The sequence below is a fragment of the Nomascus leucogenys genome, chromosome 1a, assembly GCF_006542625.1.
Source record: "Nomascus leucogenys isolate Asia chromosome 1a, Asia_NLE_v1, whole genome shotgun sequence".
NCBI lineage: Eukaryota > Metazoa > Chordata > Mammalia > Primates > Hylobatidae > Nomascus > Nomascus leucogenys.
The window spans coordinates 1,538,649-1,551,765 of record NC_044381.1 but is presented as its reverse complement, the minus strand read 5'-3'; the positions used below and the strand labels follow the sequence as shown (position 1 = coordinate 1,551,765).

Genomic DNA, 13,117 nt, shown 5'->3' with positions numbered 1-13,117 from the left:
GTACTGAGCCGAGATCGCACCACTGCACTCCAGCCTGGGCGACAGAGCGAGACTCTGTCTAAAAAATATATATATATATTAAAAACATAAAAAAGTACTGTAAAACAACATGCAAACCACGTGCAATGGGAAGCTGTGGACATTAGCACGATGCCATGCTGGATCCTGTTACTCAGCGTCTATTCCCTGCAGCGAGGAACAGGAGTCTGAGATCTGAATTCTGGAGGTGATTTGGATTCTGCTAACTGGACACATGAGGCAGAGCGAAACTGGGAAGGCAGTAAGGAGGCACAAGCACCCCTCCAGTAGCAGTGGCAGCTGCATGTGAGCTCAGCAGTCATTCATTTTTTTCTGGCAACCAGACCCTGCCTTTAGGACCATGAGATAGCTTTTACATAAGAAGCAGTTCATTCCCTGTGGCTTCCTGATTCCCATTCAAAGCTAAGAAGATATGACTTGATGGCTTAGAAAGGGCCCCCCCATTTCCACTTTCCTGGCCCTGATGACTCTGATTGTGTAAGACCCACTTCCATGAACATCTAGACCCTGGTACAGACATTGAGCATTCAACTCATGATCACATCTTCATGGCAACAACAGAGCTGGACTTCAGTTATTTATAACAGTCTTTTAAAAATTAAATTTAGATGGTACTCGCTTTTAAACAAAATTTGATCTAAGGGAATGTTCAAGATAAACCAATTCTGTTCAGAAATATGAGTAATTTCAAAATAATCCAAAATAATTCAAAATCATGTTTTTCAATCAAATACTTTAAATGCTACTTGAAAAAGAAAATAGTACTAACTTGACAGAGCCTGGTAGAGTAAAATTAGGCACTGGGCTTCCTCAAGATTTTCCATAAACATCTACATTCTGGACAATTCACCAACTAACACTGGCCTAAGTGTACTTTGGGTATTATGGTGCTGTTTGGTAGAAAGAGTTAAGTCCCTGATTTCTGCCTGATGCTTTGAGCAGCTCAAGGAATTTATTTTTGATCTCTACTGCTCTCAAGCTCAAATCTATGTTCTGATGAGTGGATTACTTCTTCTGGAGAAGCAAGGACACCATTACAAGTGATTATTTCCTCTCAAGTGAAGTTTACCTGGGTAAGTCCCCTTTATCCTTTCTAGTTTGTTTTCCTAAAGTATATTAAATGGTGTCTCTTCTAGGCCAATCACTCCGTTTTCACTTTCTACCATTACATTAAATCTTTTTTTTTTTTTTTGAGACGGAGTCTTGCTCTGTCGCCCAGGCTGGAGTGCAGTGGCATGATCTCAGCTCATTGCAAGCTCCACCTCCCAGGTTCATGCCATTCTCCTGCCTCAGCCTCCCCAGTAGCTGGGACTACAGGCGCCCGCCACCATGCCCGGCTAATTTTTTGCATTTTTAGTAGAGACAGGGTTTCACTGTGTTAGCCAGGATGGTCTCGATCTCCTGACCTCATGATCCGCCCGCCTCGGCCTCCCAAAGTGCTAGGATTACAGGCGTGAACCATTGCGCCCAGCCACATTAAATCTTTACTAAATAGAAGGTTAAACAAAGTATACTTGGAAAACAGCCAAAAAGGAAAAACCGGCTACCCCTAATGAGTAAGACCACATGGCAAGAGAGCCCATCAAGAAGCCATTAAACCATTTAAGAGAAAAGGGACAATCATGGTAGCTGTTTACTACACACACCCAGTTATCAATTAGAACAGTGCAGCATCTTTCAATGATTCCCAGCATCTTTCAATGTGCATATGAACGGCCAGGGGGTCCTGTTAAAATGCAGGTCCTGATGCTAAGACTGGGGTGGAGATGCTGATACTGCTGGTGCCCAGGGACTAGAATAAGAGATCCTTCCTCTCATACTTAGTACCTCTCAGAGCCCAAGACCAAAGGAAACCCTTCTAAAAAAAATTGTTTTGAGACAGAGTCTCACTCTGTTGCCCAGGCTGGAGTGCAATGGCACAATCTCGGCTCACTGCAAACTCTGCTTCCTGGCTTCAAGCGATTCTCCTGTCAGCCTCCAGAGCAGCTAGACTACAGATGCCTCCTCTACAGACACGCCCCACCACGTCTGGCTAATTTTTGTATTTTTAGTAGAGATGGTGTTTCTCCATGCTGCCTAGGCTGGTCTTGAATACCTGGCCTCAAGTGATCCGCCCGCCTCAGCATCCCAAAGTGCTGAGATTACAAGTGTCAGCCACTGTCCCAGCTTAAAAAAAAAAAAAAAAAAAAATTACCAGTTGCTTACAACCATCCAGTTTCCAGCTGAACTGGAAGAGTGAAACTATGCAAATAGCAATTTTTAATTTTCATTCTTTTTTATTTTTATACACAAAATTCCCCAGAACTAAAAGATTTTTTTCAGGGGTCTGTTGCCATCTACAGCTGCTGCAGCAGTAAAAACAAACTCAGACACACTCTGAATTGAAAAGCTGTTTGCCTCTCCATAGACTTCCTTAGGTCAATTACACAGTCTGAGTAATGAACACTGAATTAGAAGCAAGGTGCCGACGTACGCCTAATATAAATAATGGAGCCTCCCTGCTGTGGGTGCTGAGTTTGTCACATCTACTTCAGGTTTGACAATATCTTCAAGCCAGTTCTTCAAGGAAAATGCTTTTTCAATTTTGCCAGGGTACATAGGATTTGGGCCTAAATGCTCTGCAAAATGCTGGATTTTTTTTTTTTTTTTTTACTATGAAAGTTTATACAAACCTTCCTTTCAAAATGTTTGAAAAATGTTAACCATGAGTCTATGGCAGGGATCACAAACTTTTTATTGTAAATGGTCAAACAGTATATATATTTTAGGCAAGTTATACAGTCTCTGGCAATTTGTAAAATGAATGGGTATGGCTGTGTTTCAATAAAACTTTATTTGTAAACAGTGGCACTGGTTCCTTCTCAAACTTCACTCTCACTGGAGTAAGGTGAGAAGGGAACCCAGTACTGATGTCCGGACTCCACTCAAGAAAATCTGGTTTAACTGCTCTGGGATGTGGCCTGGGCGCTTGGTATTTTCAAAGATCCCAGGTAATTCTAGGATGACACCAAGATTGAGAACCAGTGTTCTACAATTACCAACATATCGTCCACATACCTTGGAAGTACGAGATCCCAACAATCCCCCATATTAATTAAAACAGGCTAAATCTGACAAATAGACTGGCTAACGCTGCCAATCCCAATGTACGTATTATTTGACAAAAAGACGAAGATGAACAGTAAAATTCTTTTTTTTAACTAACGATTACTGGAAAATAAACACAATTTCAAATCCATGCATATGCTTATTTATTCCCTTAATTCCTTTTCCATGTTTTCAGAAAGGATGAAATAAAAAGAACTATTAGGAAATAGGAATTTAGTTATTTATACTCAAATACTCACTATCCTTAATGAATCCCCAAGATTACTGAGCTATAAAAGAATTCCAGTAAAAGAAGAAAAAGATACAAAGGGTCAGACTCCATTTGAGGTTACTAGAATGTGAACTGATACGGTTTGGCTCTGTGTCCTCACCCAAATCTCATCTCACACCGTAATCTCCACGTGTCGAAGAAGGGACATGGTAGGCGGTGACTGGATCATGGGGGCAGTTCCCCCAATCTGTTCTCATGATATGGAGGGAGTTCTACTGAGATCTGATGCTTTAAAAGTGTTTGGCAGTTTCCCCTGTTCTCTTTCTCCTCTCTCCTGTTGCCTTGTGAAGAAGAGAAGATGCTTCTTCTTCGCCTTCTGTCATGATTACAAGTTTCCTGAGGCCTCCCCAGCCATGCGGAACTGTGAGTTAATTAGACCTCTTTTTTGTTTATAAACTACCCGGTCTTGGGTAGTGTCTTTATAGCAGTGTGAGAACAGACTGATGCATGAACTTACTGAGGTCATCAGTCACTTCAGCTACATCCACCTCAAAGAATAACCCACAAACAACCCACCCACGTGACAACTTGCTCATAAGAAAAAAAGGACAATTCTATGTGTTTCTAAGTGCATGTGTAGCAATGTAAACAGGACGTTAAAACCACAGTTCATGGATGGGCGTGGTGGCTCACGCCTGTAGTCCCAACATTTTGGGAGGCTGAGGCGAGTGGATCACCTGAGGTCAGGAGTTCAAGACCAGCCTGACCAATATGGTGAATCCCCGTCTCTACTAAATACAAACCATTAGCTGGGTGTGGTGGCAGGCCTCCTGTAATCCCAGCTACTTGGGAGGCTGAGGCAGGAGAATCGCTTGAACCCAGGAGGTAGAGGTTGCAGTGAGCTGAGATTGCACCATTGCACTCCAGCCTGGGTGACAGAGTGGGGCTCCGTCTAAAAAAAAAGAAAACAAAAAACAAAAACAAAAACTGCAACTAACCCAGAAAAAGGCAGAATGCAATTTCAAACTAAATCACTTCCTGCTCTCTTCTAACTTCGAAAAGAAAATCACAACCCTGCTACTTTTGGCTTAAACGAAATGGGAAATTAGCAAAGCCTTTGAAACTCACTTTACTTTAAACCAGTAGTTCTCAACTAGGGGCAGTCTGGTCCTCCACAGGACATCTGGCAACATCTGGAGATGCTTTTGATTGTGACAAGGGGGCAGGGAGCTGATGCTGGCATCCAGTGGTCAAGGTCAGGGATGCTGCTGTCACTACAGTTCCCACAAGACACAGAATTAACCAACTCAAGGCCTGAACAGCGCCAAGGTGAGAAGCTCGCTTTAAACTAACCTAGCAGCACCCCTGTGCTCAGTCCCTCACCTCCTGCTAGAAGAAAACAGCTAAGTGCTGCTGAAGGACAACAGCGGCAAAGAAATTAGAGGAGCCGCTGAGTTTTCCTGAAGGGATATATATTTTTCTCCTTTGTGAAATGCCTCCTTGTTTCCTCTCAAGGGTTTTTTTTAGTCCTTTAAGCTAAGCAAATAAATAAACCAAGTAAACCGTAAAAACCCAGGATTCCAGTGAATGATGACTACTATTATTATTAGCAGTGGTCACTGGCAAGCAAGAGGCATGGTTTATATGTTATTACCCATCCAAAGTCTCTGAACCAGAGTCCGACCCACGGATAAGCGATGGCTGGTGGAGGATGCTCACGGTGTTAGCATTAACCTTGCAGGAAACCCAAGACCCTGGAGTTGTGTTTTATTAAATTGTTAAGAATATGCATAACAGTCAATCCGAGCCATAATTTCCTTTTATACATGTTAGCCACCCTATTTTATGGTAACAATAATATCTGAAAAAAAAAATCATAAAAATGTTTGAGTTCACTTCTTTTTTTAAAAAAAAAATCCCAAATACCAGTCACTGGTTATCTAGTAACAATTTAGATGAGTGTCTGGTCTTGCATCAGAGTGAACAGTCTATCCAGGTGAAGGACTAAAAGGGATTTGTGAAGACCAAATTGTCATCTAGTTGTTTACTAAACATGGCTTGGCTGCATAAAACTAGAGTTGATGTAACAAAGGGGAACAGTCTTTTTTTTTTTTAATTTCTAAGTTTTTTCATTTGTTTTTGAACTTATATCAGATGATGCCTTTTTCATTAAAAGTGCCTGTGCTCACATTTATTGAAAGTTTTCATCATCAGTATTTAGGTATCTTGATTCTCCATGCTTCAAGACAAAAAAATCTTCAGCGTTAAGTTTCTATCTCTCTAGAGCTTCATTCAGCTTCACTGGAGGCTCTAAGCAATGCTCATTTGCAGAAAGGGGAAGAGTCTTAATGAGAAGAGTTATTCCATAGGATAACATTCCTAATTGCAAACTGATATTTAAATAAATAGTGTGATGACTCAGCCAGGCACAATGGCTCACACCTGTAAATCTCAGCACGTGGGAGGCTAAGGAGGAAGGATTACTTGAGCCCAGCGGTTGGAGAACAGTCTGGGCAACATGGTGAGACTCCACCTCTATGAAAAATTTAAAAAATTAGGCAGGCGTGGTGGCACACACCTGTGTTCCCAGCTACTCAGGAGGCTGATGTGGGAGGATCGCTTAAGCCCAGGAGGTCGAGGCTGCAGTAAGCTGTGTTTGCCCCACTGACTCCAACCTGGGTGACAGAGTAAGACCCTGTTTCAAAAAACAGAAACAAAAAAACTCCCTTGGTATTGATATGTGGCTTACAGTCTTACATGGCAAAAGCCGTATTTGGGGTAAAGCTTTGGTTTTCTGAACAGAAACCTTTTTATAAAGGTAGGACTCTTCACAGGCTGTAGAATTCTGGGTCGTCTGGTGGTGCTGGGTGTGAAGGCTGGGATGGACTTTTACCCTCATTAAATGATGGCTTTAGTTTTAATAGATGCTTCTAAATGGGATGCCTGTTCCCAAGCTCACCTAAGCATACACGGTGAACTGTCTCAGCCTACAGACTTCACCTATGCAAAGGGCTTCACCCAAAAAGCCCCGTTCACCTTCTGAAATACACACCTCATTCATTTCTCAGCATTCCACATTTCACAGCTGAGAAAAAAATTTTAATACATAGGCTAAAATGATTGCTATTATGCACCCATTTCAGAGATTACCAAAGCACCAGGCCAAATGCTGAGGTGTGTGACCCAAGCAGATTCCCACAGCGAAAACCTGCCCCTCCCGACTTCCTTTCCTTCTGTGTCCAGTGCTCTGAAGATGAGTCCTTTGCTCCCTTCCTCTCCTGCGCTCACCTTGCTTTCTCTTAGGTGGTCCTGCTATGGAATGCCCTCCACTCCCCTCCTAGAGGGAGGAAAGGAAAGGAGACAGAGACATGCATGTGTGAGGACTCAGCTCAGCCTTTGTAAGGGATTCCGCAAAGGACAAGAGGATCCTTCGACATGTGTGGGGTGAGGGGTGGACAGGGGTGAAGGTGCTGTGCTAAGCGTGGGGCTGGGGCTGGGCATTCAGATGCTGAAGAACCCGAGTCCTTTTTCCAAACCAAAACTCTTCCTCCAAATGCGCCCAAGCGAGGTGGGAGGGGAAAATGGGGGAGGAGCGGAGAGGAGGAAGCTCACACAACAGGGCAGAGAGAACCAATCATTTAAGAACTGATACATTTAAGATGTTTTAAGTTGCAAATCCCAAATTTCCCACTACACATGCAAAACCAAAAGAAAAAGTGTGGGTGGAGTTTTCAAAAAAAAAGAACCAAAGGAAAGTCTGTATCACAGTAGCTCTAAAAATAAAAATAAACAACAGCCCTAAGATGAACCATAAAAAAATAAACAAGTCATATGGAAAAACAGAACCAAAACTGAACATGAGGATATAAAGCAAGCCCTCCCCCAATTTCCAGAAATTGTGGAGAGGGCATGGAAGAGAAATTCACATCAGTCTTTTTTAAAAAAACATTTTTAGAGACAGGGTCTCTCTCTGTCGCCCAGCCTGGAGTACAGTGGTGCGATCACAGCTCACTGCAGCCTCAATCTCGTGGGCTCAAGCGATCCTCCCACCTCAGGCTCCTGAGTAGCTAGAACTACAGGCGCACAACACCAAGCCCAGCAAAATTTTTTATATTTTTTGTAGAAACAGGGTCCCACTATGTTGCCCAGGCTGGTCTTGAATTCCTGGCCTCAAGTGATCCTCTCACCTTGGGCCCCCCACCCCCAAGAGCTGGGATTACAGTCATGAGCCACCATGCCCAGCCCACAACAATCTTGAATACCCATTAAGGATAGGAACCTCATACGATATCAGGATTACACTTGTATTTATTAGTGGTCCATTTTGCTTATCTTTAGCCCAGAAGCAATTCAGATGTGAGTATTTTGACATTTTACAAAGGCCAAATTATTTTTTTAACTTGTGTTGCTCAACTGTTTCCACCATCTGCCATCAGTGGTACTGACAGAACAACAGTGTACTGCTTGAGACCATGTTTTCCAAAAGGCAGAAGTGTTACCTTTTATAGCGCCCTCAAATAATTCAGTTTGCAGTCAGTGTGTTTTATATATATATATATATACACACACACATATATATACACACATATATATACACACATGTATAACACATACACACACATATATATATATTTTAGAGAACTGTATGGAATTGAACAGAATGCAACAGAATAGAACAGAACAGAATAAAAGAGAACAGTATATAAGAATTTGCTGCATATACAATTTGGGTAAGGGGTAAGAGCTGTTCTACAAAACTTGTCATTTTGTGTATGTGTGTGTAAATTTATACTGGAATACAGTTTCTTACTGTGGGTCTCAATCTAAAATGTTTGAAAGACACCGATGTATAAATCAGGTAAAGGGGCGCAAGTACCTCTAAAAGGAGGTAAATAGTAAGAAAAAGCCAAATTTTAAAAACTGTTTCCTTTCCCTAAAACCTGAGAGGGTCTTGGTGCATTTCAGGGGATTCACAAAAGAGAGCGGGGTGGTTGGTTTGGACCAGTGTCTGGCTGGGACTAGCTCAGCGCCTTCTTCATCTTGAGAAATCTATGCAGGATTTTCCAGCTCCTGGGTTGGAAACCTACATTTGTCTAGTTCACAAATCTAAAATACAGACCCTGACTTCCCAACTGAACCCATGTATACCAGGCATAAATCCAAGTACCATTTACATGAAAGCCACCAAGAAACAGAGTTTCAGTAAAATGGCTGGAGAGAAAGGAAATTAAAAAGGTTGTATTTTTTAAATTTGGTTAATAATGATCAGCACGCTCCACTCTCTCACATGTCCAGTCTCCGAAGGCATCTACAATGCTTCTTAAGACTGGGGTGCATGTTTGTATGGATGGGGGTTGTACTGATGATATTCTTAATGTTAATTTTCCTGAGAAAATACTGGTTACTGACGATAAGATTAACCAAATTTCAGAGGAAGAAAATGAGCATCTATTGAGAAATAATATAGAGACTTGTCTCGTTATCTCATGAGTCTTCATAATTTAATAATCACTGATATAGGAAGAAACTGCTCAGAGAGATCAAGTAACTTGGTTCTGGTCCCAAGGGATTAAGTAGAGACAGCAAGATTCAAAGTAAATCACCTCAGATGCTTCTGATATTTATCTCTACTAAATCGAGGAAACATTCTAATTTTAAATGAAGATATCTGCTTAGTATAAAGACCTACTTTGCTGCCTTTAGCTTTTAACAACTCTTCACATTGTTTCTACTTCTGGAGCAAATAAACTTTTTTTCTGATTGTCTGAAAATGAGAAATGATGCCCACAACCACACATTCAGGAACTTTCATTTCAGAACCAGAGACATCAGAGGCATCCATATCTGTTCCCACCCTGATGGACAAACTTAATTAACCTTTGCTACTCTGTTCCAACCTACTGTTTTAGACAAAACTAGTGATCCAGAAACAATATGTTACCATCACAATCTCCAGGGCTGCGACATCAAGAGATATAGCCCTATCAGCAGTATAGGAAAATAAGCCGCTTGGATTAGCTGCTCTAAGAAATATGGATTATATTCATGTCACACATGAGCTGTCAGAAATATTAGGATACTTTTAGCATAAATCAGCAGTGTGAGGGGTATCTTATGAGTACAGAACATGAGAGCCTGCCGGGAGGGCAAGGTGAGGCTGCCTGGGGCCACATTCTAACTAAGCACGTGCACACACTCACACTCACATCCTTTACCAAACTGGTGTTCACAATCTGAACGCAGGCTGGTGACCTCTGATGGACACACTCAACTTGGGGGTGGCATGAAACAGCCCTGCCCACTGTAAGACCATGAAGGGAGTCCACCTCCAACTAACTGAAATGACACAAGAATGACCAAAAGCATCACGTTACCACTGTTCCCTAAACTGTATGGATTTGGAAGAGTGAGTGTGAGTGTGAGTGTGTGTGAGTGAGTGTGTGAGTGTGTGTGTGTGAGAGTGTGTGTGTGTGTGAGAGTGTGTGTGTGTGTCACAGAAGCATCTTGAGACACAGCATGCCTAGTGATTTTCCAGAAGTTCAGGGCTTTACAAGGAAAACCAAGAAATGTGCACTGCCCTGCAAGGAAGGCAGAGACACCACGGGAACAAAGGTGCCCCTCTGCAGTCAGGCAAACTCCAAACTCCAGCTTCCCCGTTTCCAGATGTGCAGTACTAGCTAGCTACTTCATCTCCTGAGCCCCAGTTTCCTTATCCACAAAAGGAGGCTCATAGCCCTGAAAGGCTGTGCTTATGGATGAAACGGAATAGGAGACAGGGAGTGCCCGGCAGCGTGACGCTGCTCCAGGGCTGTTCTGCTTGCACCCTCCTTTTCCCCCCAACGGGTCCACCTGCTTCTATCGACGGGAGAACGAGGCACCGCAATGACAGACTCCTCGTCAGGGTTTGCAAACAAATGACTCAAACAAAAAACCTTTCCATTATACACTTTAAAGATTATTTTGAGTACATAAACTTTAGTTTGACATGTCCTGCAGTGCCACACACACACACACACACACACACAGAGGCAAGGGAGTAAGGAGACAACGAAATTTCCAGGCCTTCCCATTTTTTGGTTTTATACAAATACTCCAGACATAGAATTATGTCTGCCTTCCTTCTCCTAGAACTGGGACTTGCCAGAAAGAATGTTGTGAGAAGGAATGTGATAAACAAAATGTGGAGATAATACCTTTTTCCCTGTTCCTCAGTCTATGTATGAACACCCCTTCCAGGAGGCTGTGCATCTCAATGGTGATGCCACAGGGCCAATGCTATATCAAGGAGGGGGTACTGAGGGCAACCCATCCTGGGTGGAGGCAGTAAGGGGGTGCACTCACTGTGGGATAATTTTTTAAAAATAAAACCCACTAAAGTCAATCTATCACCATGCACTGGAAATTCTAAACAATAGTTGTGATCAAACACTCGTCCCCACCCTGCCTCTTGGCATGCTACAGCAAGGGCTCATCTTTCCACAAGGGATCACAGTTCTCCCTAGGCTCTGATCGAAACAGGAATAACTGAATTGTGAATTACATGTGTCTTTTATTTTATTTTTTTTTTTTGAGACGGAGTCTTGTTCTTGTTGCCCAGGCTGGAGTGCAGTGGCGCAATCTCGACTCACCGCAACCTACACCTCCCTGGTCCAAGCGATTCTCCTACCTCAGCCTCTTGAGTAGCTGGGATTCCAGGCACCCGCCTCCACACCCAGCTAATTTCATATTTTTAGTAGAGACAGGGTTTCTTCATGTTGCTGAGATTGGTCTCAAACTCCTGACCTCAGGCGATCTGCCTGCCTCGGCCTCCCAAAGTGCTGGGATTACAGGCGTGAGCCAGCGTGCCCGGCCACATGGGTCTTTTGACTTTTCTTTCTCATCCATTCCACCATGAGCCAGTACTTGAGAGTCTCTAGCACAGTGCCAGGCACGGAGCAGCCACTCAATAAAAACAATCAACAAATGCATAAAGGAGTCTCTTATGCATACTCTGTCATACAGTGGATATTTTTTGGCAACTCTATTCTTTTTTTCTATCCTATTTCTATTATGGTATTAAAAAAACAGGGCAAACCTGTCTGTTATTCATTCCCTTGATTTTCATCTTTATTCAAATAATGAGGAACACTTAAGAGACCACAGAAATATAGACTCCTAAGAGATCTGAGAATCACTTATACATGTAATTAAACATTCTGAAAAGCAACTAATTTTATATCACATTCATGTCTACTTAACAGGAAAAAAAGTAAGCTAAAAGGGCAACCATAAATGGATAAGATGTTGGCCACCAGCCAAACCAAATCAAATCTGAAAGCTTTCAAAAACTGTGATCTAATTATCTAAATTTCAAGCCAATTACAGAATCCCCAAATGACTATATTATTTACTAACCTAATGCTATTGTGTCAGATAATAGGTAATGTAACAACCTCGCAAGACTAACAATATGCTTCTGCCTCCGATTCAATTGTGAAGTAGTCCCTAGAGTACATCGGCACTTTACAGGGGATTTCTCACTCAGCCCAGATCAAAGTGAAGTCATCTAACAATGGAAATGAATCTGTAGGACAGCCCAGGACTTACACAAGTCTTCCGAAGGTTGCTGGAAAACCTAAGGTTTCACTCTATCTGGCTTTCCTGGGATGCTACTGGACCACTTCAACTAGACTGAGAAAACAATCCCTTAGGCTGCCCAGGTCCGCACTCCTTCTAGATATTCTCTGAGTCAGAGCTGCCGGTTCTGCAGGGCCCCAGGTATCTAGAGGCCAGTTCTCGTTTCTTCTGGAATCTACATATTTTTAACCAAAACACACTGCAAAAATGTCTCTCCTGTGCACTATACTGTAGCTAAAGGATATTCCTAAACCCTACCTCTCACCACCTGCCTGGGCTCAGCGTCTAAACTTCCCACCATCACCCTCCCTGAGCTTTGGCTCCAGACAAAGAGCCACTGGGAAAATTGTCATCGCAGGCACCAATTCTTATAAACAACTACCCTTGCTGCAGGATCAAAAGCGTGCAAGTAATTAAGCTTTCATCATCTGTGAAACAAAACAGCAATTCCTTCAAGGAAAGGTGTAATAAAAACCAGATGATGACTGTCACAATCATCACTTGTCATCAGCTAAAACGAGACAAAATAGGAACTCCTCGGTGAAAGTGCAGGTAGGTGAGGTGATCACCTAGAAACAGAAAGCCAGGACTACATTCACCCAGGCTTAATGCTTCAGAGGCGTAACGTGGGGGGAGAGGGGAGGGGCAAGGACTCTCACTGCTCCTTACAGGGCCAGCTGGAGAAAGAAAGCTTTGCTCCCTGCAGGAGTAAGACTATGTTGTAAAGACCCAAGAGAATTTGGTCCACTATTTCTCCTTAAAAGACAGGAACCTAATGAGGAATTCCGTTTCAGAAGAAAACATCATAGGTATGGCTAAGACTTGACAAGCCATTTAAGGCAAAGTTGATAGTAATGGTAATGTGACCCCCAAACTCAGGGAGCCTGACACCTTTAATTCCACTGGCTTTTAACTTTCTGGGGTCTATCATGACTTTGGAGCTGCATTTCCTTAAACAGAAGAGTCCCCAAAACTTGCCTATTGACCTAGTAGGCCCGATCATTACATCCTCACCGTGTACCTGATGGCAGAACCTACTTGGGGTTCCTGTGAATGAATTCCTCAAAATGCTAGACCAGCATGAGGTGTTCCCCTGGCTGTCATAAAAAGGAGGGGAAAGCTGGGCGCGGTGGCTCATGCTTG

General features: G+C 42.7%; 1 protein-coding gene across 2 annotated transcripts in view; it reads right to left on the bottom strand.

The window, feature by feature from the left end:
- Window positions 1-13,117, bottom strand: part of DMRT1 (doublesex and mab-3 related transcription factor 1) — a 124,433-nt gene that overhangs the window by 52,324 nt on the left and 58,992 nt on the right. The gene's annotated exons all lie outside the window — the stretch shown is intronic.